The sequence below is a fragment of the Elephas maximus genome, chromosome 3, assembly GCF_024166365.1.
Source record: "Elephas maximus indicus isolate mEleMax1 chromosome 3, mEleMax1 primary haplotype, whole genome shotgun sequence".
Classification (NCBI taxonomy): domain Eukaryota; kingdom Metazoa; phylum Chordata; class Mammalia; order Proboscidea; family Elephantidae; genus Elephas; species Elephas maximus.
Window position 1 is genome coordinate 58,054,919 of NC_064821.1, and position 22,132 is coordinate 58,077,050.

The window sequence follows — 22,132 nt, forward strand, 5'->3', positions numbered from 1 at the left end:
GTGTGGATCACAACAAATTATAAATAACAGTGCGAAGAATGGGAATTCCGGAACACTTAACTGTGCTTGTGAGGAACCTTTACATAGATCAAGAGGCAGTTGTTTGGACAGAACAAAGGGACACCAATTGCTTTAAAGTCAGGAAAGGTGTGCGTCAGGGTTGTATCCTTTCACCATACCTATTTGATCTGTATGCTGAACAAATAATACGAGAAGTTGGACTATATGAAGAAGAACGGGGCATCAGGATTGGAGGAAGACTCACTAACAACCTGCATTATGCAGATGACACAACCTTGCTTGTTGAAAGTGAAGAGGACTTGAAGCACTTACTAATGAAGATCAAAGACCACAGCCTTCAGTATAGATTGCACCTCAACAAAAAGAAAACAAAAATCCTCGCAACTGGACCAATGAGCAACACCATGATAAACTGAGAAAAGATTGAAGTTGTCAAGGATTTCATTTTACTTGGATCCACAATCAACAGCCATGGAAGCAACAGTCAAGAAATCAAAAGACGCGTTGCATTGGATAAATCTGCTGCAAAGGACCTCTTCAAAGTGTTGAAGAGCAAAGATGTCACCTTGAAGACTAAGGTGCGCCTGACCCAAGCCATGGTATTTTCAATCGTATCATATGCATGTGAAAGCTGGACAATGAATAAGGAAGGCCGAAGAAGAACTGATGCCTTTGAATTGTGGTGTTGGCGAACCATATTGAATATACCATGGACAGCCAAAAGAACGAACAAATCTGTCTTGGAAGAAGTACAGCCAGAATGCTCCTTAGAAGCAAGGATGGTTAGACTGCATCTTACATGCTTTGGACATGTTGTCAGGAGGGATCAGTCCCTGGAGAAGGACATCATGCTTGGCAGAGTACAGGGTCAGCGGAAAAGAGGAAGACCCTCAACAAGGTGGATTGACACTGTGGCTGCAACAATGGGGTCAAGCATAACAAGGATTATAAGGATGGCACAGGACTGGGCAGTGTTTTGTTCTGTTGTGTATAGGGTCTCTATGAGTTGGAACCGACTCGACGGCACCTACCAACAACAACATGTTTAAGAATATGTGGATTTCCTTTTCTATTAAGGTCTGTTCATAGCCTCTGCTCATTTTTATGTAGGGTTGTTTGATTTTCTGTTTTCAATTTCTATAGGTTCTTTTGACTTTGTTCACATAATGGCTTTTTTTTTTTTTTGCCATGCGGAATATTTTTTAAATAAGGAAACTTACTCATTTTTAATGACCTCTGGATTTTTGTGTCGTAATTAGAAAGTTCTCCCACTTTAAAGTCCTAGAAGAATTCTCCCATGTTGTCTTCTAAAATATTTATAGCTTTATTTTCACATTTGAATCTTTGATTTCTTTGTAATTTATTTCAGGTGTAATGTATGAATCCAGATTTGTTTTCCAGGTGGCTATGCAGTTGTCCTTGGAGGAGGCAGCTCTTCCGCAGTCATCTTTTGAGTGCCTTCCAAGCTGGGGGGCTCTTCTTCCAGCACTATATCAGATAATGTTCTGCTGCTATTCATAAGGTTTTCACTGGCCAATTTTTTCAGAATTAGACCACCAGGTCCTTCTTAGTCTGTCTTAGTCTGGAAGTTCCACTGGAACCTGTCCGACATGGGTGATCCTGCTAGTATTTGAATTATGGTGTTGGCAAAGTATGTTGAATGTACCATGGACTGCCAGAAGAATGCGATCAATGTGTCAAATCTGTTCTTGAGATGGTCTCTAAATTCAAGTGGGATATACTCAAGGTAGTACTTTGCTCTCATGGACTTGTTCTAATTTTCTTCAGCTTCAACTTGAGCTTGCATATGAGCAACTGATAGTCTGTTCCACAGATGACCCTTGGCCTTGTTCTGACTGAGGATACTGAGCTTTTCCATTGTCTCTTTCCACAGATATAGTTGATTCGATTCTTGTGTAGTCCATCTGTCAAGATTCATGTGTATAGTTGCTGTTTATGTTGTTGAAAAAGGGTATTTACAATAAAGAAGTCAGTCTTGCTAAATTCTATCATGAGATCTCCAGCATAATTTCTATCACCAAGGCGATATTTTCCAACTACTGATCCTTCTTTGTTTCCAAATTTTGCATTCCAATCACCAGTAATTATCGATGCAACTTGATTGCATGTACGATCAATATCAGACTGCAGAAGTTGGTAAAAATCTTCAATTTCTTTATCTCTGACCTTAGTGGTTGGTGCATAAATTTGAATAATAGTCTTATTAACTGATCTGCCTTGTAGGCATATGGATATTCCTATCCCTGACAGCTTTATACTTCAGGATAGATCTTGAAATGTTCTTTTTGACCATGAATGCAACACCATTCCTCTTCAAGCTGTCATTCCTGGCATAGTAGACCATATAATTGTCCGATTCAAAATGGCCAATACCAGCCCATTTCAGCTCACTAATGCCTAGGATATTGATCTTCATGTGTTCCGTTTCATTTTTGACGATTTCCCATTTTCCTAGATTCATACTTTGTACATTCCAGGCTCCGATTATTAATAGATGTTTGCAGCTATTTCTTCTCATTTTGAGTCCTGCCACATCAGCAAAGGAAGGTCCCGAAAGCTTTACTCCATCCACGTCATTAAGGTCGGCTCTACTTTGAGGAGGCAGCTCTTCCCAAGTCATCTTTTGAGTGTCTTCCAACCTTAGGGATTCATCTTCCAGCACTGTATCAAACAATGTTCTGCTGCTATTCATAATGTTTTCACTGGCTAATTTTTTACAGAAGTAGATCACCAGTTCCTTCTTCCTAGTCTGTCTTAGCCTGGAAGCTCAGCTGAAACCTGTCCACCATGGATGACGCTGCTGGTGTTTGAATACCAGTGGCATAGCTTCCAGCATCACAGCAACACTCCAGCCCCCACAGTATAACAAACTGACAGACACGTGACAGACAAACTGATAAATACATTGAACATTAATGACTGAAGAGCAGACAAGTTGTGGAATGACATCAAAGACGTCATGCATGAAGAAACCAAGAGGTCATTAAAAAGACAGGAAAGAAAGAAAAGACCAAAATAGATGTCAGAAGAGACTCTGAAACTTGCTTTTGAACATCGAGTAGCTAATGCAAATGGAAGAACTGATGAAGTAAAAGAGCTGAACAGAAGATTTCAAAGGGTGGCTCAAGAAGACAAAATAATGTATTATATTGACTTGTGCAAAGACCTGGAATTAGAAAACCAAAAGGGAAGAACATGCTCAGCATTTTCCATGCTGAAAGAACTGAAGAAAAAAATTCAAGCCTTGAGTTACAATATTGAAGGACTGTATGGGCAAACTATTGAACGATACAGGAAGTTTCAAAAGCAGATGGAAGGAATACACAGAGTCACTGTACCAAAAAGAATTGTTGAATGTTTAACCGTTTCAGGAAGTAGCATATGATCAAGAACCAATGGTACAAAAGGAAGAAGCCCAAGCTCCACTGAAGGCATTGGCGAAAAACAAGGCTCCAGGAATTGATGGAATACCAATTGAGACGCCTCAACAAATGGGTGCGGTGCTAGAGGTGCTCAATTACCTATGCCAAGAAATTTGGAAGACAGCTACCTGTCCAACCAACTGAAAGAGATTCATGCTTATGCATATTTCAAAGAAAGGTGATCCAACAGAATGTGGAAACTATTGAACAATATCTTTAGTATCACACATAAGTAAAATTTTGCTGAAGATCATTCAAAAGCAGCTGCAGCATTACATTGACAGGGAACTGCCAGAAATTCAAGCCAAATTCGGAAGAGGATGTGAGACATCATCACTGATGTCAGATGGATGTCGGCTGAAAACAGAGAATACCAGAAAGATGTTTACCTGTATTTTATTGACTATCCAAAGACATTTGACTGTATGGACCATAACAAATTATGGATAACATTGCAAAGAATGGGAATTCCAGAACAGCTATTTGTGCTCATGGGGAACCTGTACATAGACCGAGAGGCTATGTCGTTCGAACAGAACAAGGGGATACTGCGTGGTTTAAAGTCAGGAAAGCTGTGCGTTAGGGTTGTATTCTCTCACCATACTTATTCAATCTGTATGCTGAGCAAACAATCTGAGAAGCTAGACTATATGAAGAATGGGGCATCAGGATTGGAGGAAAACTCATTAACAACTGTGTTATGCAGATGACACAACCTTGCTTGCTGAGTGAAGAGGATTTGAAGCACTTACTGATGAAGATCAAAGACCCAGCCTTCAGTATGGATTACACCTCAACACAAGGAAAACAAATATCTTCACAACTGGATCAATAAGCAACCTTATGATAAACAGAGAATAGATTGAAGTTGTCAAGAGTTTCTTTTTACTTGGATTCTCAGTCAACACCCATGGAAGCAGCAGTCAAGAAATCAAATGATGTATCGCATTGGGCAAATCCACTGCAAAAGACCTCTTTAAAGTGTTCAAAAGCAAAGATGTCACTTTAAGGACTAAGATGCACCTGACCCAGGCCAAGGCATTTTCAGTCACCTCATATGCACGTGAAAGCTAGATGATGAGTAAGGAAGACCGAAGAAGAATTGACACCTTTAAATTGCGGTGTTGTCGGAAGAGCATTGAACATACCATGGAATGCCAGAAGAACAAGCAAACCTTTCTTGGAAGACGTACAATCGAAATGCTCCTTAGAAGCACGGATGGTGAGACTTCGTCTCATGTACTTTGGACATGTTATCAGGAGGGACCAGTCACTGGAGAATGACATCATGTTCAGTAAAGTAGAGGGTCAACGAAAAGAGTAAGACCCTCAAGGAGATGGGTTGACACAGTGGCTGCAACAATGGGCTCAAATATAGCAATGATTATGAGGATGGCACAGGACTGGGCAGTGTTTTGTTCTGTTGTACATAGGGTTGCTATCGGTCAGAACCAACTTGACAGCACCTAACAACAACATCCAGTTCTCCTAGCACCATTTATTGAATAATTCAGCTTTTCCTCACTGGTTTGAGACGGTAGCTTTATCAAATACTAAATGTTCGACTGCATATAGGTCTAATTCTGGGTTTCCTATTCTATTCCTTTGGCCTGCTTAAGAATTCATAGGCCAAAACCATGTTGTTTTAATAATTGGAGCTTCATAATATGGTTGGGTAGCTGATAGCGCTAGTTGTTCCTGTCAGTAATCTCTTTTTCCAGTGTTTTTCTGACTAGCCTTACCGGTTAATTTTTCACATGAACTTTAGGATAAACATATCAAGTTCAACAAAAACAGTTGATTTTTTAATCGAAATCACAGTAAATTTATCAATGGGTTTAAAGAGAGTTAAAAATTTCATGGTGTTGTATTTCCTTGCTAAAACAGGATATATTTCTCCACTTATTCACATCTTTTTGTCTTTATTAGTAGTTTTATTAAACATTTATTGAAATAGGATATGTATACAGAAAAGTCATGAATTATTAAGGGTACAGCTCAATAAATTTTCACAAAGTGAACCAAACCCAAAAGACCCATTGTCATTGAGTCAATTCTGACTCGTAGCGACCCTATAGGACAGAATACAAATACCCTCATAGGGTTTCCAAGGCTGTAAATCTTTATTAGAAGCAGACTGCCACATCTTTCTCTGGCAGAGCAGCTGGTGGGTTCGAACCGCTGACCTTTTGGTTAACAGCCAAGTGCCTTAACCACTGCATTACGAGGGATCCTCAAAAGTGAACACCCCGTGAAATTTCCACCCAGACTGGGAAATGACCAGCACCTCAGGAGCCCCTCGCATGCCCTGTCCTAGTCACCAGGACTTTCTCCCCAAAGGAATCACTGTCCCCATGTCTATCATCATAGGTTAGTGTTGCTTGTTTTTGTTTGAATCTAATAGACTTTATTTTTTATAACAGTTTTAGGTGTTCTTGAAACCCCTGCAGGAAGTTCAGAGTTCCCATATACCCTCTTTCCTCCCCTGCACACGGCTTCTCCTATTATTAACATATTGTACTGGTGTTAGAATTGATGAACCAAGTTGATGCATTAGTGTTAACTAAAGTCCATAGGCAAAAACAAGGGAAACCCTCAATGAAACTAATTGACACAGTAGCTGCAACAATGGACTCAAACATATCAACAATCATGAAGATGGCAGAGGACCAGGCAACGTTTTGTTCCGTTATACACAAGGTCACCCTGAGTTGGAGCCAACTCGTGGGCAACTAACCACAAAAATAACGTATGATGTCATGTGTCTGCCATTATAATATCATACAGAACAGCTTCACTGCCCTAAAAATGCCCCTTCCTACACCTATTCATCCTTCATCCCCTACCCCCGAACTCCTGGAAACCACTGATAAGCTATCTCTACAGTTTTTTCTTTTCCAGGCTGTCATATAGTTGGAGTCATAAAGTATGTAATTTTTTCAGACTGACTTCTTTCACTGAGTAATGTGCATTTAAGTTGCCTCCGTGTCTTTTCACAGCTTGATAGCTCACATTTTTTTATTGCTGAATAATATTTCATTGTATGGATGTACCAGTTTATCATTCACCTATTAAAGCGCACCTTGGTTGCTTCCAGTTTGGGGCAATTATGAATAAAGCTGCTATAAACATTTGTGCACATATTTTTATGTGGACATGTGTTTTTATTTTATTTGGGTAAATACCTAGAGGTGCAAGGGCTGGACCATGTGAGGGATAGTGTTGCTATGAACATTCTAGTCCATGTCTTTTGGTACAAATATATGCTCATTTCTGTTGGAGGCCACCTAGGAGTAGCATGCCTGGGTCAGTCATACCAAAAACCAAACCCATTTCCATCAAGTAGATTCTCACTCATTGCAACCCTATAGGACCGAGTAGAACTGCCCACAGGGTTTCCAAGGAGTGGCTGTTTGATTTGCATTGCCAACCTTTTGGTCAGTAGCCAGTTAGCAGCCAAGCTCTTAACCACTGTGCCACCAGGGCTCCAGTCAGTCATAGGGTGTGTGTGTGTATATATATATATATATATATATATATATATATATATATATATATATATATATATATACACGTACTTTGGTAAAAAAAAATACTGCCAAATAGTTTTTTAAAGTACTGGTACTCATTTCCACTCCACCAGTTGTCTGCTCAAATTTGCTCTTCCCTTCTTCCTGGGCACATTGCCAAACTACATTTCCCAGCATCGTTTGTAGTTAGATAAAGTCATATGACGCCGTGTCCTCACCAAAGCAACATGAATGGATGGCCACGTGCCTCTTCCACATTCCACAGTGTATGTGACTCCTCCGTCCTCTCTTTCCCCTTCCCTCTGTTTGAACCTAGCTTCAATCAGGCAAACAATGGCAATGCCCTAGTAGAGGGTGGAGAAAAATTTTGGAAGGCATGTGGCTTTCCAAAGACCTCTTTGGTGCAGTTCACCTCAGACTGTCTGCAAGTGAGAGGATTAGGCTTCTTTTTTCTTTAAGCTGAAGTATTTTGGGGCCTTTTTGTCACACTGAGATATTTTATCCTCAGTAATAGAAGAATTGGTACCAGAAGTGGGGTGCCAATATGTGACATTGTCTTAATGGTCAGATAGGGGATGAGAGCTATTAATCACATTATTAAGATTTTCTATAAACTTTATCTGTCATAGAATGAGGAAAGTGTACTGGAGTGTGTTTCTCCTTGTATGTCATGTAATTTCTCCTTTATAATTGTGCCTAATATGTTATTCAGAGCATCATTGTTGTCAGGTTTTAGTGTCCAGTCTATCTTAGTGACCCCATGTGACATGATAGAACTTCCCCCACAGGGTTTTTTGGCTGTAATCTTTACAGAAACAGGTTGTCAAGTGTCTTAGTTATCTAGTGCTGCTATAACAGAAATACCACAAGTGGATAGCTTTAACAAAGAGAAGTTTATTTTCTCACAGTAATTTGGCTAAAAGTCCAAATTCAGGGTGTCAGCTCCAGGGGAAGGCTTTCTCTCTCTGTCAGCCTTCTCATCAATCTTCCCCCAGACGAGGAGCTTCTCTGTGCAGGGACCCCAGGTCCAAAGGATGCGCTCTGCTCCCACCACTGCTTTATTGGTGGTATGAGGTCCCCATCTCTCTGCTCACTTCTTTCTTTTATATCTCAAGAGATTGCCTCAAGATACAATCCAATCTTGCAGGTTGAGTCCTGCCTCACTAACACAACTGCTGCCCATCCTCCCGCATTAACATCGTAGAGGCAGGATTTACAAAATATAGGAAAATCACATAATACCGGGAATCATGGCCCAGCCAATTGATACACACATTTTGGGGGGGACATAATTCAATCCATGACAGCAGGTCTTTCTCCCATGGAGCTGCTGGGTAGGTTTGGATGTCCGTAACTCTTATTATGTTCATTTGTGGATTTCACACTTATATATTCTAAAATGTATTTCTTTGTCTCATTAAGTGCTCTTTGGCCTGAACGCCACATTGTTTAAGATTATGATCCCTGTTTGTTTTTTTTTTTTTTTTTCCATTTGCCCATTATACCTCTGCCCAACTTTTATTTTCAACCATTCTGAATTACTTTGGTTTAGGTGTGCCTCTTCTATAGAGAGCATAAAATTGGATTTTGTCCTGAAATCTGATCTACATTTTTTTTACTTTACTAGTCAAATAAAGTCCATTTAGACATTCACATTTCTAATACCTGTGTTCCGTCATATTATTTTATGTAATACTTTCTGCTTGTATGAGTTTTTTTTTTTAAGTCTTTAATATGTGGTTTGTTCTTTTTGCTCTTATATTTGCTTCTTTGGCTATATAAGGAGTTTTATGTTTTTGCTTATTACTATACCTTTATCTAATACCCTGGTTGTTATTATAGTTAGTTGCCATCAACTTGGCTCCATCTCATGGCAACCCCATGCACAACAGGACAAAACATTGCCCGGTCCTGCACCCCCTTCACAATCGTTGGTATGCTCAAGTCCATCATTGTGGCCTTTGTGTATTTTGAGTGCCTTCCAGCCCAGGGGCTCATCTCCCAGTACTATATCAGGCAATATTCTGCTGTGATCCACAGGGTTTTCACCAGCTAATTTTCAGAAGTAGGTCGCCAGGCCTTTCTTCCTAGCCCGTCTTAATCTGAAAGTTCCTCTGAAACTTGTCCACCATGGGTGACCCCGCTGGAATTTGAAATAGTGGTGGCATAGCTTCAAGCATAATGGCCACCACAGTAGGACAAACTGACAGATGGGGTGATATCCTTAGGCCACCATTCCTCAGAAAATGACAAAGTTAAGGTGCTGTTTCTTCTTCTTATCTATCCCCTACGCTTGCCTCCACCACCCCTTATTAGGCATTAAAGTCTTCTTTCTCAGTGATTTCCTATGTTCCAATGCATGTTTTCACGCTTCCTTTTTTGATTTGTCAGGTTTAAGTGATGCTCTTTGATTTCCAGCTGCTACAGATGTTTTTTTTTTTTACAGATGAGGTGCTCACCAAACACACCGTTTCCTGTCCTCTTTCTCCTGCTCTCCTCATGGTGTCTTAGATGAATAGTTTCTAACCCTCTCAAGGCAGCCAGCATTTGCATTCCTATTGGGGTCTCCATTCCCCACATTTGCTTTAGTCTTAGCTGCACACTTAGTTACAGTCAATGCTCACCACCAATCATGTCTCAGGGCTGCAGTTTGTCTTCTAGAAGTTTCCTTAAGAAAGACTCATGGGAACAATATTCCTGGAGCTCTGTGAAGTTCAAAATTGCTGGTGGGCAGCCCTTATATTTGGACAGCTTGCTCAATAGAAAATCCTGGCTCACATTTTCTGTCCTCAATTAGATCTTGTAGGCACTGCCCCACTGTCTTATAATATCCTAAAATTGCTGGTGTTCAGTTTCCTTTGTATTATAGGTTGGGAAAGAGTTCAACCCTCTTGGTTGGTCTGACTATTTGTAGGCAACTCCTCCTACGCTGTGGTATCCGAGGGATAGAGACGTTATCACTTCAGAGGCAGCCCTTTGCCCACCACAAGTGTGTGTTTGCTTATGTTTTCTGAACTCTCCGGGAGTTGACCAATCTTGCCTTTTATATCCGCTTGTGTGGTTGCTTGCTATCTTTCATGCCATGTGGCTTTTATACGGAACGCAGCTGCTTTGGGCAGCCCTTATATATTTTTGAGTTGGCTTTTCCTGAATTCTAGTTAGCTGAAAATAGAGTTTAGGGGAGATGGTATTCACATTTTGTATGCTATCCAGCAGAAGAAGATGCAAATTGCCATCTCACGCTAACACATCCATATCTGCATTCTGTTGAGCCATTCCAGAGGCTTCCCTTACCTGCATGCTACACTCCAGGTACCACATACAAGGGCTACAGCTTCCACCTTTGACAAGAAGCCATCGGTCTCTTCTCAGAGTGGGGAACCCCCAAGGATGGGTTCTGCTTCTCCCCCATCAGACTGGGAACCCTTAAAGAACCTGAGTAATGCTTCCTCCATCAGACCAGAAAACCTCCCTAAGGCAGGGGTCATGTCTGCCTCCATTTTTCCACATAAACATACATATTTATAATATGTTGTACACGCTATGAAGAAAGTGGAGTCCCTGGGTGGTCCAAATGGTTAACACACTTGGCTACTAACTGAAAAGCTGGAGGTTAAAATCCACCCAGAGGCACCTTGGAAGAAAGGCCTGGCAACCTACTTCTGAAAAATTAGCCATTGGAAACCCTATGGAGCAGTTCTACTCTGACATACATGGGGTCATCATAAGTTGGAGTCGACTGTTATTACCAATACGAAGAAAGTAAAGTAGGAAAAGGAGGAGATAGTGATGGAAGTTGCTAGTTTAGTTAGGGCAGACTTCTCTGAGCAAGTGATATTTAAGCAAAGACTAGATGACCTAAGGGGCGAGCCATGTGGGTATCTCAGGAGAAAAGCATTCCAGAGAGAACAGCAAGTGCAAAGTGCCTGAGGCAGGCACATGCATGGCTGTTTGAGGGACAGCACGGAGGTCAGCGTGGCTGGCATGGAGCAAGCGAGAGGCAGGTGCAGTCAGAGAGGTAAACATGGGGGAGGGCGGGCCTTCAGGGGCCACAGTGCAGTCACAGCTTTTACTTCAAGTAGGTGGGAGCCACCAGAAGGACCTAATATGACTCACATTTAAAAGGATCCCTCAGGCGGCCCTGTAGATAATAGACAGTAGGAGACAAGATGTGGACACAGGGTCAGCCTCCTCCCACAAATAAGGGTCTTGCCCTTGACACTGACAGGCACCCAGCAGCTGAGGTCCAGCTGAGTCTGTGAGTCTCAGGCCTTCTGCCCTCACCCATCCTTTTGGAATCTCCGCCAGGCCGTGCCCTCATTGCGGGAGACCAGAGGACTGAGGACCAGCTGTTCTCCCCAACGGCAGGAGCTCTGCTCCTCCGTGCCTTCTTTTCCCACTGCTTTATTCATCCAACAATGCCTGGACACCAAATTTCTGACCTTTGGGAGCTTGCAGGCGCAGTAGTGCGCTTATGGAGAGGCTACTGGGGGCAGCTTGCAAGGGCAGGGCAGTTCTGGCTTCCTGAAGACAAAGGTGTGAAATGACCACTAGATGGCAGCATTGCTCTGCTGAGCAGGCAGAGAAGGCTTCAGGGAGCTGGAAGTTTGTCGTCCCAGAAAGAAGGTAGCTGATCCTTCCCTCCACCCCCTCACCTCCAACAGGAGCCTTCGTTGATGAGGATGATGGTGATGATCCCAGGAGTGCCACAAACAATACCTTTCATATCAGTTGCCTCATTTTACTCTTATAGTAGATTTTGTGAGATGCCCCGGGAACCTGTTAGTCTATTTTACAGGTGAGAACGGGGGCCCAAAGAGGAGAACATGACTGGCCCCAATCACATAATGGCAGAGCCCTGGCCTCCCATCTAATCTTTCCACCCGTCCCTGAGTTTGAAACAGTGGCAGTGAGGGCAGTAGTGGTGGAGGTGGTGGGGAGACGTCAGCATTTCTGAGGATGAGAAGAGACAAGGGTTGAGAGCCGTGCACGTCTTTGGAAGCCCCTTTAAGGACTACCAGCAGCCCATCACATCACCTGGTGGAGGGGTATCTAGAGTCAACACAAAATAGGACCAAAAGTAATGCCAAAGGAGAAGGAACTATGTTTACATTTAACCTCACTTTCTTTATACACACTCAGCTAACGATATTATTGCTATTTATTATCACCCAGAAAAAATGAGAGTGGCTCCCTGCATGCCTCCTTCCACACACCAAGCTTTCACAGGATAAGGCGCTGTGTAGGGGATGTTGGCGGTTCAGTGGTAGAGTTCTCACCTTCCATGCAGGTGAGAATTCCCAGCAAATGTGCCTCATGTACAGCCACCGCCCACCCCTCAGTGGAGGTTTACATGCTACGATGATGCTGGTGGCCCAGTAGTTAAGAGCGTGACTGCTAACCAAAAGGTCAGCAGTTCAAGTCCACCAGCTGCTCTTTGGAACCCCTGTGGGGCAAATCTGCTCTGTCCTATAAGGTCACTATGAGTTGAAATCAACTCAACTGCAACAGGTTTTTCTGGGGAGAAGGGGGGTATGATGCTAAACAGGTTTCAGTGGACCTTCCAGACTAAAAGAAACCAGAAGAAAGGCCTAGTGATCCGCTTCCAAAAATTAGCTAATGAAAGCCCTGTGGGTTGCAATGGTGTGCTCCATAACTGATCAAGGGACCAGGACCAGGCAGTGCTTCCTTCTGTTGTGCATGCGGTCCCCATGAATCGGGGCCAACTCAATGGCAGCAAACAACAACAAGCCTCTCCTTTAGCACAGACATGAAAAGATCCATTTCAACTTTCTCTTAGATTACTGTTGAATTAATGTCTGTCTCCACCACTAGATGGTTTGCTCTAAAAAGAACAAGCTGATCTCTTTTTGCTCCCCATTTCATCCTTAGCTCCCAGCACAGTGTGTGGCATATAGTAAGTGCTCAATCAATATGAATGCACACAAGCGCCAATGTCCTGGTCTAAGCCTCAGGGCCTTTGTAGAGGCTACAGGAGGCAGCAAGTCATCTGCTGCTGCTTCAGGGGCAACTGCGTTTCATAAACCTGAAATTAAAGTTGGTTCCCTGTCTAAAGCTTCCTCAGCCAGGTTTGGGCCTGTTCCCTGGCCCACTGGAAGACAGAGAGGATGTGAGATAACGTGGTGAGTCCCCGGTGAATCCAGCTCACTTGCTGCTGGGAGCTCTGCCTGGGCAACAGGATGAAGAAGCTGGGGAGAGCCTTGCTTATAAATTACATTTTGGGCAGCCGGCTGGAAAGATTAGGATCGCACCAGGGTTTGGAGCCAGGGCTTTCCAGCGTCTCCCTGCAGGAAAAGCGGTTCAGTGATAAACAGACCTGGCGGTGAAAGGGAAGGGGAAGGGAAAAAGGAAGAGCAGGAGAGAAAGAAGAGGAGGGAGGGCAGGAGGGAAAGAAAGGCAAAGCACCAAATGAGAGACAGAATAACCAGAGAGTTGAAGACCAAAAGACAAAGAGTCCAAGAGAAGGACCTGGGGAGACAGAGACATGGCTGGAGAAGTGGCTAAGAGACTTGTATAGTTAAGCCAGTCAACACAGCCCCTCCTTGCCTCTCCCATGTAATTTCTGGATCCTAGAGACTAAAGGGAGCATATCTGTAATGTCTTTCTCCTGAAGACAAGACTGATGACCTTAGTGGACCTCAGCACCAAGGGAGGAAGACTCTTCCCAAGCAAGGCTCAGGTGGAAGAAGACTTTTGCCCCAGATCACACAGCAATTCTGGTGGCAGATCTAGAGACTTTAGGACAAGACACCCGGGCCACTACTAAATGCTGCTCTCTCCTTGTTGGAAATGGAGGAGCCTGCTAAAAGGGTGGTGGTTCAAATCCACCAGCTGCTCCATGGGAGAAAAAGCAGGCAATCTACTCCCATAAAGATTGTTGTTGTTGTTAGGTGCCGTCGAGTCCGTTCCAATTCATAGCGACACTATGCACAACAGAACGAAACACTGCCCGGTCCTGTGCCATCCTTAAAATCGTTGTTATGCCTGAGCTCATTGTTGCAGCCACTGTATCAATCCGCCTTGTTGATTACAGCCTGGAAAACCTTATGGGGCAGTTTTACTCTGTCATGTAGGGTCGCTATGAGTCAGAATGGACTTGATGGCAACAGATGACAAATCTTTGCAGACAGCCGCCCAGAGACTGCTCATTCCCACACACTCTCTTTCCATTTGTTGCTGAATTCATCTTGTTTCTCATCCCCCTGAGACCAACGCCATAGCCCCATCACACTGCAATGCATCATATGGAATGAACTTTAGCCTCCAGAAAAAAAAGTTTAATTACATGCCAAGTCATAATATCATAGAGAGGCAGGCTTCTTGGACGGGGATTCAGGAAACCTGGCTTCAGGTCCCAGCTTAGCTACAAACTCACTATGTGGTCCTGGGGTCTCCACATGCTGTCTCTGAGCCTCATTTGCCTGGAAACGGAGACTAGAGTAGCAGATCACCGGAGTCCTCCAGGGTTAAAATTCCATAACAGCTCAGATTATGGAAACCCCAAGCGGGGTCCCCTGAGCAAGCACTAAATTGAGAGCCTGGATCCCCTTGCCCCAGTAGACTTAGCTCCCGCCTCAGCTGGAAGGCTCCTTCAGAGTCAGCAACGCTGGTTAACATACAAGCATGTTTCTCACTCACTATTGCATTTGATCTTCCCAGGACCCTGTGGGTTAGGCTTTATAATTACTCCCATTTTACAGATGAGGAAACGGAGGCTCAGACAGAAGTGATTTGCTGACGGTGATTCAGCTAGCAAATAGCAGAGCCAGAAACTGGAAAAAGTCTGCCTGACTCCACAGCCCTGGTTCTTCCCCAGGCACAATGGCTTAACCGAGATGGGAAAAACTCAGGGTGAGGGTCACCCGCTTCCCAAAACACCACTGCCTAACTGCCCTGTGTTTAAACAGACTTGGGGGAACTCCAGAGAACCCTTTGTTCCTAAATTCTATTATATAAAAAGATTTCTTGTACAGGCAGGGAAACTGAGGCCCAGAGGAGGTCACATAGCTCCTTTCAGGCATCCTTTCTACTCCATCCCTGTGGACCTAAGATTGCCGGGTAAAATACAGGACAATATTTGGCGCACACCAGCACCACCATCAGTTGCCGTCAAGCGGACTCTGACTCACGGCGGCGACCCCGCGTGCATCAAAGTGGAGCTGTGCTTCCTAGGGTTCCCGTGGCTGATTATTTAGAAGCGGATCGCCAGGATTTTCTTCCAACGCACCTCTGGGTGAACTGGAACCTCCAACCTTTCAGTTAGCAGCCTAGTGCTTTAACCATTTGGGACATACTTACACTAAAGTACTCGTTGTTTATTCAAACTCGGATTTAACTGGGCACCCTGTATTTTTATTTGCTAAATCTGGAAACCCTAGTGGGTCACCACCCACCCCCAGTTCCTACCATTCTTTTAAGATTAGCAGAGGTGGGGGTGACACCAACCTAGGGTCTGTGCCCCTTTCTTCCCAAGCCCAGCTGCACTCACCTGGAAACCTGGGCCATTGCAATGGCAACATTTGACCAAAAACTTGGGAAACGATGATTTTCTACAAAGCGTTGAAGCGCAGCCATCTCTAATGCACACCCCGCCTCTCGGGGTCATCTGGGAAGGGAGGCAAAAGGCTCCCCCAAAACTCCTGCCCTTCTCCTGGTCCAGCCTGTGTGTTGGCGTGGCCAGTGACTCTCAAAATTAGTCATTTGGCTCAACTATGTGATCTGATAGAGTGGACCTGAACTTGTCACCCACTCTGGGCCTCAGTTTCCACATATGTGAAATGGAAGCTGTTTCCTCCTCTCCCTGCGGCTGTTGACCAGGAATCCACAGCTCTGGGAGTACCTCCTCACCTCCCACCCAAAGACTGGGCACGGTTTCCCCAGGGGTCCAGGCTTTGGTCCCTTGTGGGCATCATGTCCCTTTTCGCCCCTGGCCGGGGTGGGGCTGGGGAGGCACACTAGCTTGGCAACCAGGAAAGGCTGCTTCTGCCTCACTTTCTGGTGGCGAGTTGGGCTCCGGTGGGTTGCGCTGACCAAGTACCATGAATACCCCTGGCATGTGTCAGAGATTCCCAACCCCCAGCCTCAGCGCAGTGCCCAGCACATCAAAACCCCAGCTACAAATTCCCAAAGAATCCCAACTTACTGGACGCATTCAGGCTGGAGAAAACCCCAAGACAAGTGCCCTGGGGTACTCTTCAAACCTTGAAACGAAACTATTCCCTGAGGTCATCTTTAAACAAACAAGCAGTTTAGCTCAAAGAGTAAAGAATATCATCCTTATTTATTGCACCTTAAAAAAAAAATTATCTCTATGAGACCAAAGGGACAACAGTAACTCCAAAGTGTAGATAAGAAGTTTAGGGACGGTGGTGGTGAGACAACTAGAGCAGAAATACCGAGAATATTGACACAATGTGAAAGATGTAACCAACGTGACTAAACCCTGTGTGTCCAAATTGTTGAATGGGAGCATATATTGATGTGTGTATTCTCACCAAAAATAAAGTAAAATTTAAGTTAGAAAAAAAAAACCCCGGTCGATGTTAATTAAGCACTTTCCACGTGCCACGCCCACATGAAGTGCTTTACGTGGGTTGTCTGGGCTCATCCTTCTCACCCCGCACTTCACCTGATGATCATGTATTTACTTACTTGGCTGTTGTCTGCATCCTCCACCAAGGTGACATGGCGCCTGCGACCAGGGATTTGTCTGTTTTTGTGCACTGCTGTATCCTCAGGGTTGAGAACAGTGCCTGGCACATAGTAGGCTCTCACTATCTTGTGGGATAAGCAAATGAACAACCCTATATGTGGGTGCTATGATTGTCCCCCTTGTATGGATGCAGAAACTGAGGCTTACAGAGATGGAGTAAAGTTGCCCAAGATCACATTGTTTTAAGCCGCTCTCAAGTCAGCTCAGGGCAACTCATGGTGACCCCAGGTATAACGGAAGGAATGAGTGCCCAGTCCTCCAACAGCCTCATGACTGATTGCAAATTGGACCATTGTGACCCATAAGGTTTTCACTGACTAATTTTCAGAAGTAAATCACCAGGCGTCTCTTCCTAGTCCATCTTAGTCTGAAAGCCTGTTTACCATCGTAGCAACACGCAAGCAAGCCTCTACTGAAGACGGCTGGTGGCTACTCATGAGGTGCTTTGGCCAGGAATTGAAGCTGGTTCCCTCTCATGGAAGACAAGAATTCTGCCACTGAACCACCAATGCCTCACTAAGGATGCATACCCATTGCCATTGAGTCATTTCTTTTGACTCATAGGGACCCTATAGGACAGAGTAGAACTGTCCCATAGGGTTTCCAAGGAGCGGCTGGTAGACTCAAACTGCCAACCCTTTGGTTAGCAGCCAAGCTCTTAACCAATGAGCCACCAGGTCTCTAAGGTTGCATAGTGGCTGTATGTAAACCCAGACAGCCTTACCCCAGAGCCTATCCCCTTAACTGCCACCCCATAAAGTGGGAACACAAACATAATTGGTGAATACAGGCACAAATGAATGAATGAATGAATGAGCTACCCTCCATTCTCTTACCCAGTCCCATAAGGAGCCTGTTTCCCAGGCAGAGTGGGACAAAGCAACCCCCACAAAGCTAAAGACCTCTACCCTGGACTTCAGCTCAGAGATTCCCACTGAGAGACAGGCAGGGAGGGTCCAGAGTCACACCCCACACTGGTAAGAGGCCAGGCATCCCAACCCACAGGCTCCTTCCCCAATCTGAGGCTGCCCTGTGCCCTGGGCTTGATGACAGGGCATTGGCTGGGGCTTAAATCCCAGGCTTGCCCCTTACTAACTGCGTGGCCTTAGGCGAGTCAATGCACCTCTCTGCGCTCCCCCCTCTGTAAATAGGAATGCCCCAACCTAACCCACATGCTGCTCTGAAAACCCAGAAATGACATCATGGACAAGCTCCCTTGGAGAACAAACGCCAGTCCCCTCTCCCAACCCCTAGGTTTCCCCTCCTGGTTTGGTGTCCCCACCCCCGCGTCCACCCCCACAAGCAGCACTGACTGGGCCTGACAAAGCCCAGAGCCAACCTGCCAACTCTGTGAAGTCTGAATCAGAGGAAAATAATTGAGGTTAATTCCTCCGCATCCCGCACATACCACCCACCTCTCCTCCCAGCAGGCCAGGGAGGATTTATGAGTTAATGGCGGCATTGTCATGTAAAGGGCTTTGAGATCCTTGGAGAGAGAGCCCTGGGGATGTGGAAAGTATGAAATGGGAGGCGTGATGGTATTAGCACCCAATTACTCCCAGAGGATCACTCTGAGCTCCTCCCCAACCCCTTTGCCTGCCCCTGGAAGGACCAAGCTGGGGCCAGGAGGCGCGGCTGGCTGGGTCCTGAGTCCTTCCATGGAGCTCACGGGCCTCCTCTGGGTGTCTGTCGCCTCCTTTGCAGAGACCCTCATTGAGGGTCCCTGAAAGTCAACACACAAGGAATGCAGAGCGCCTGCCCATCTGCCCCACATGGCCCCACAGCGCTGCCTCTGACCAAGGCACCAGGGGACAGGGTGTTGGCTTGGGGAGGAAGCCAGGGATCTCAGCTCCCAGCCCCAGCTCTGCCCTCCCATCTTAGCCCACGCACCACTGAAGCTAGAGACACGTGGGTGTCAGAGTCTTTGATGAGAACCAAAAAACCAAAAATCAAACCAGCTGCCATCAAGTTGATTCTGACTCATGACGATCCCATGTGTTGCAGAGTAGAACTGTGCTCCGTAGGGTTTTCAAGGCTGCGACCTTTTGATCTACCTTCTGAGGCACCTCTGGGTGGGTTTGAACCACCAACCTCTTGGTTAGTTGAGCACTTAACCATTTCCAAAACCTGGAAACTCCCACTTAACACATTGCAGCATTCAGAACACCTTCCACAGCAACACATTCAGTCCTCCCTGCAGCTCTCTAAAGTGATTATTATCATCCCCAATCTACAGATGAGGAAACTGAGGCCAGAGGGCAAGACCTTAGCCCAGGTTCCACAGCTAGGAAGCAGGTGAGCCAGGAGACATAACCAGGGCTTCTGGCTCAAGACCTACCTTATAGCTGTAGGCTTTGCTGCCTCTGACTCAGCGGAGGCCTTGGAGAAAACATCCCAAACACCATCAGTCCTTCCGCATGTTCTCATACTCTGAACTTGCTGATGGGGACATCTGCCAGCTTTCCACTTTCTCTTCTGATAATAAAACCTGAAGCAAAGCTTTACTGAGCATTTACTATGTACCAGGTTCTGTGCTGAGCACTATTCCTTTATATCTGTCTCGTCTCCCACAAACTCAGTGTTTTCATTCCCATTCTACAGGTGGAGAACTCGAGGCAGGAGGAGAAGTGACTTGCCCAGTCTCCTAGCTAAAATGTGGCAGCACCACCGCCTATAGTGTCATCAGATTTTATATTCTTTATAGTGCCTATCCTTCTCTGAAGTTGCCTTTTCACGTATTCATGTACCACACCAAAACCAAACCAGCTGCCATCCAGATGATTCCAACTCATGGTGACCCCATGGTTGCAGAGTAAAACTGCTCCATAGGGTTTCCATGACTGTGACCTTTTGGAAGCAAATCACTAGGCTTTTCTTCCAAGGTGCCTCTAAAACCTATTGCTATAGAGTCGATTCCAAATCATACAGACCCTATTGGACAGGGTAGAACTGCCCCATAGAGTTTCCAAGGAGGTCGTGGTGGATTTGAACTGCCAACTTTTTGGTTAGCAGCTATAGCACTTAACCACTATTCCACCAGGATTTCCTGGTGCCTCTAGGTGGATGCAAAATGCCAACCCCCCAGCTAGCAGCTGAGAACTTAAGCCCTTGCACAACCCGGGGAACAATATTTGTGTACCAAAAGATGTTTATTTCAGCTTGCCCTGAGCCCACAGGCTCATCTAGTCCATCTTGTTTGTAGCTAAGATCCCAGCTCCTGGAACAGTGCCCAGCACATAGTAGGTACTCAACAAATATAAATAAGTGTTGGAAGGAGGAGTTTTGTAGGCTGAGATGTCGCCTCCACATGAGCAGCAAAGTTACACTTAAAATAGGGAGGGTTGACAGGACGAGGTGCAGGCCGCTTGCAGAGGGACAATTAGCAAAGGCCCCAGGCCAAGACTCCTTGGACCCAAAGCCACAGGTTTCTGAGCCAGACACGCAGCCCAGCCTATCTGGCCCAACTGGCACCCAAAAGGAGAACTCAGGTCTCCCCTTCCCACAGGCAGCTGGTTGGGGGGCCCTTGCTGCCCTTTCTAAGGCTGCCCATTGCCCCACAGACACGGCAGGCCCGCTCGTCTTTTCCATTCGGAGCAACAAAGCCCCTTCCGCATCTCTGCCAGGCCTCTATCAGGTTATGCCTTGGTCCTCCTTAGCCTGACCCAGGTCCTCTCATCCTCCTCTTGCCCCTTCTGCCCCTTCCCTGCCGGCCCACCCCCATGCTGCCTCCTCCACCCATCAGAAGTTAATTCCTCAGGAACTTTCCTTGGGAGCAATTTCCACTTCTTATTATGCCCGCTGAGTTGGCCCAGCTCGGTGCTATCTAACTCCCTACAGCAGGGAAGACGGGCTGACACTTGCCTGGAATAGCAGAGGTGACTGAGTGGCGGGAGCCGGCTCCTGGGATTACGATAAGGGCTGGCGGACCGGTTGGTATGCCAGTCCAGGCCGCACGCTTTACCTTCCGTATTGGGGATGATAAAGACAATTCTCCATGCTGGCCCCTATCTCCTATCAGGACCAAACATTCAAATGCAGCCCTGCATGTTCAGCCCGACACCACCCCGCCTGATACCACCTCTTCCCAAGGAAATTGAACCTTATGATTTGAAAGGAAAAAAATTTAATTGAAGTAGCCGGGTCATTCCCTCTCTATCGACTCCTGGATTTAATGAAAAAATGAAGACAGTTTTGAAGCCAGGTGTGCTGCAGGGTGCAGAAAGAGAGAGAAGCGGGCTGGGAGGTATTTATTTGGGAAAGCTCCTTACAGCCTCACGCTGTCAGGAGGGATTTGGAAAAGGGCCAAAAAAAACCCAAACCCATTGCCCACAAGTTCATTCAGACTCATGATGACCTCGTGTGTTACCGGGTAGAAGTGTTTTCCACAGAGTTTTCTTGGCTATAATCTTTATGGAAGTGGTTTGCCAGGTCTTTCTTCCGTGACACTGCTGGGTGGGTTTGAACCACCAACCTTTAGTTTAGAAGCCGATCACAAACCGCTTGCGCCGCACTGGGTCCCAACTCACATGCAAAATGCTTTGTCCTCAAAGTTGCAAAATCTGGGTTAAGTTTTCGGTGTGAGAGGAAGACCTTGACCTAAAAGAGAGGTGCCAGGTGGGATAGGGACCCCATCTTAATCAAATTTTACCAAACGAGACAGAGGCTTGAGGAACGTTTGGGTGCCTCTTTATTATTATTATTATCTTTTAGGGTTTCAGAATTGTTTCCTGGGCTTGGAGTCTGTCAGCAGAATATTTATTGCACTTTATGGTACATTAGTAACGAGATTGTCTTCCTTTCCACAGCCGGCTTCAAACCCCCAGTCTATCTGGAAGGAGAGTATATTAAGTAGGAGGATTTCTTTTTTGCCAAAGTCAGCAGCTATGGCGGAGACGCCCCAACTCCCGGAACTCGGCTGCAGTGGTATCGCCCACAGGGCTGCAGGGAGGGAGGGGAGAGAGGCAGCCAGGCCCTCGGGCTCAGCACCCTGGCTGGCACCCACCACAGGCTCATTCCTCCCTGCCACTGTCCACCCCCATGCGCACCCTCCCTGCACCTCCAGAACGCTCCAGATGGCCACTGTGAGCCCCCTGTGGAGGGAGAGAGAGAAATGGGGGTGTCCACAGGGCCAGAGGGCTGAGGCCTGCCCCTCCGTGCCTCTCTAACCCCCCCTCCAACAGGGCACCACACCCCAAAATGGCCTCAGCACCCGCCACAAATTACAGCCCAGACAAAGGCTGGGGGGCTGAGGCAGGAGTGGGGGGGCGCACCACCCTCCCGCTCTTGCAGGCACAAAGGGACAAAGGGGCCAGAACACAGAGGCCTGCCGCCCAGCCAGCTGCCCTGCCCACAGGAGCTTCTCATACAGGTTTTACAGGTCTGCCACAGAGGCAGGAAGAAATGGG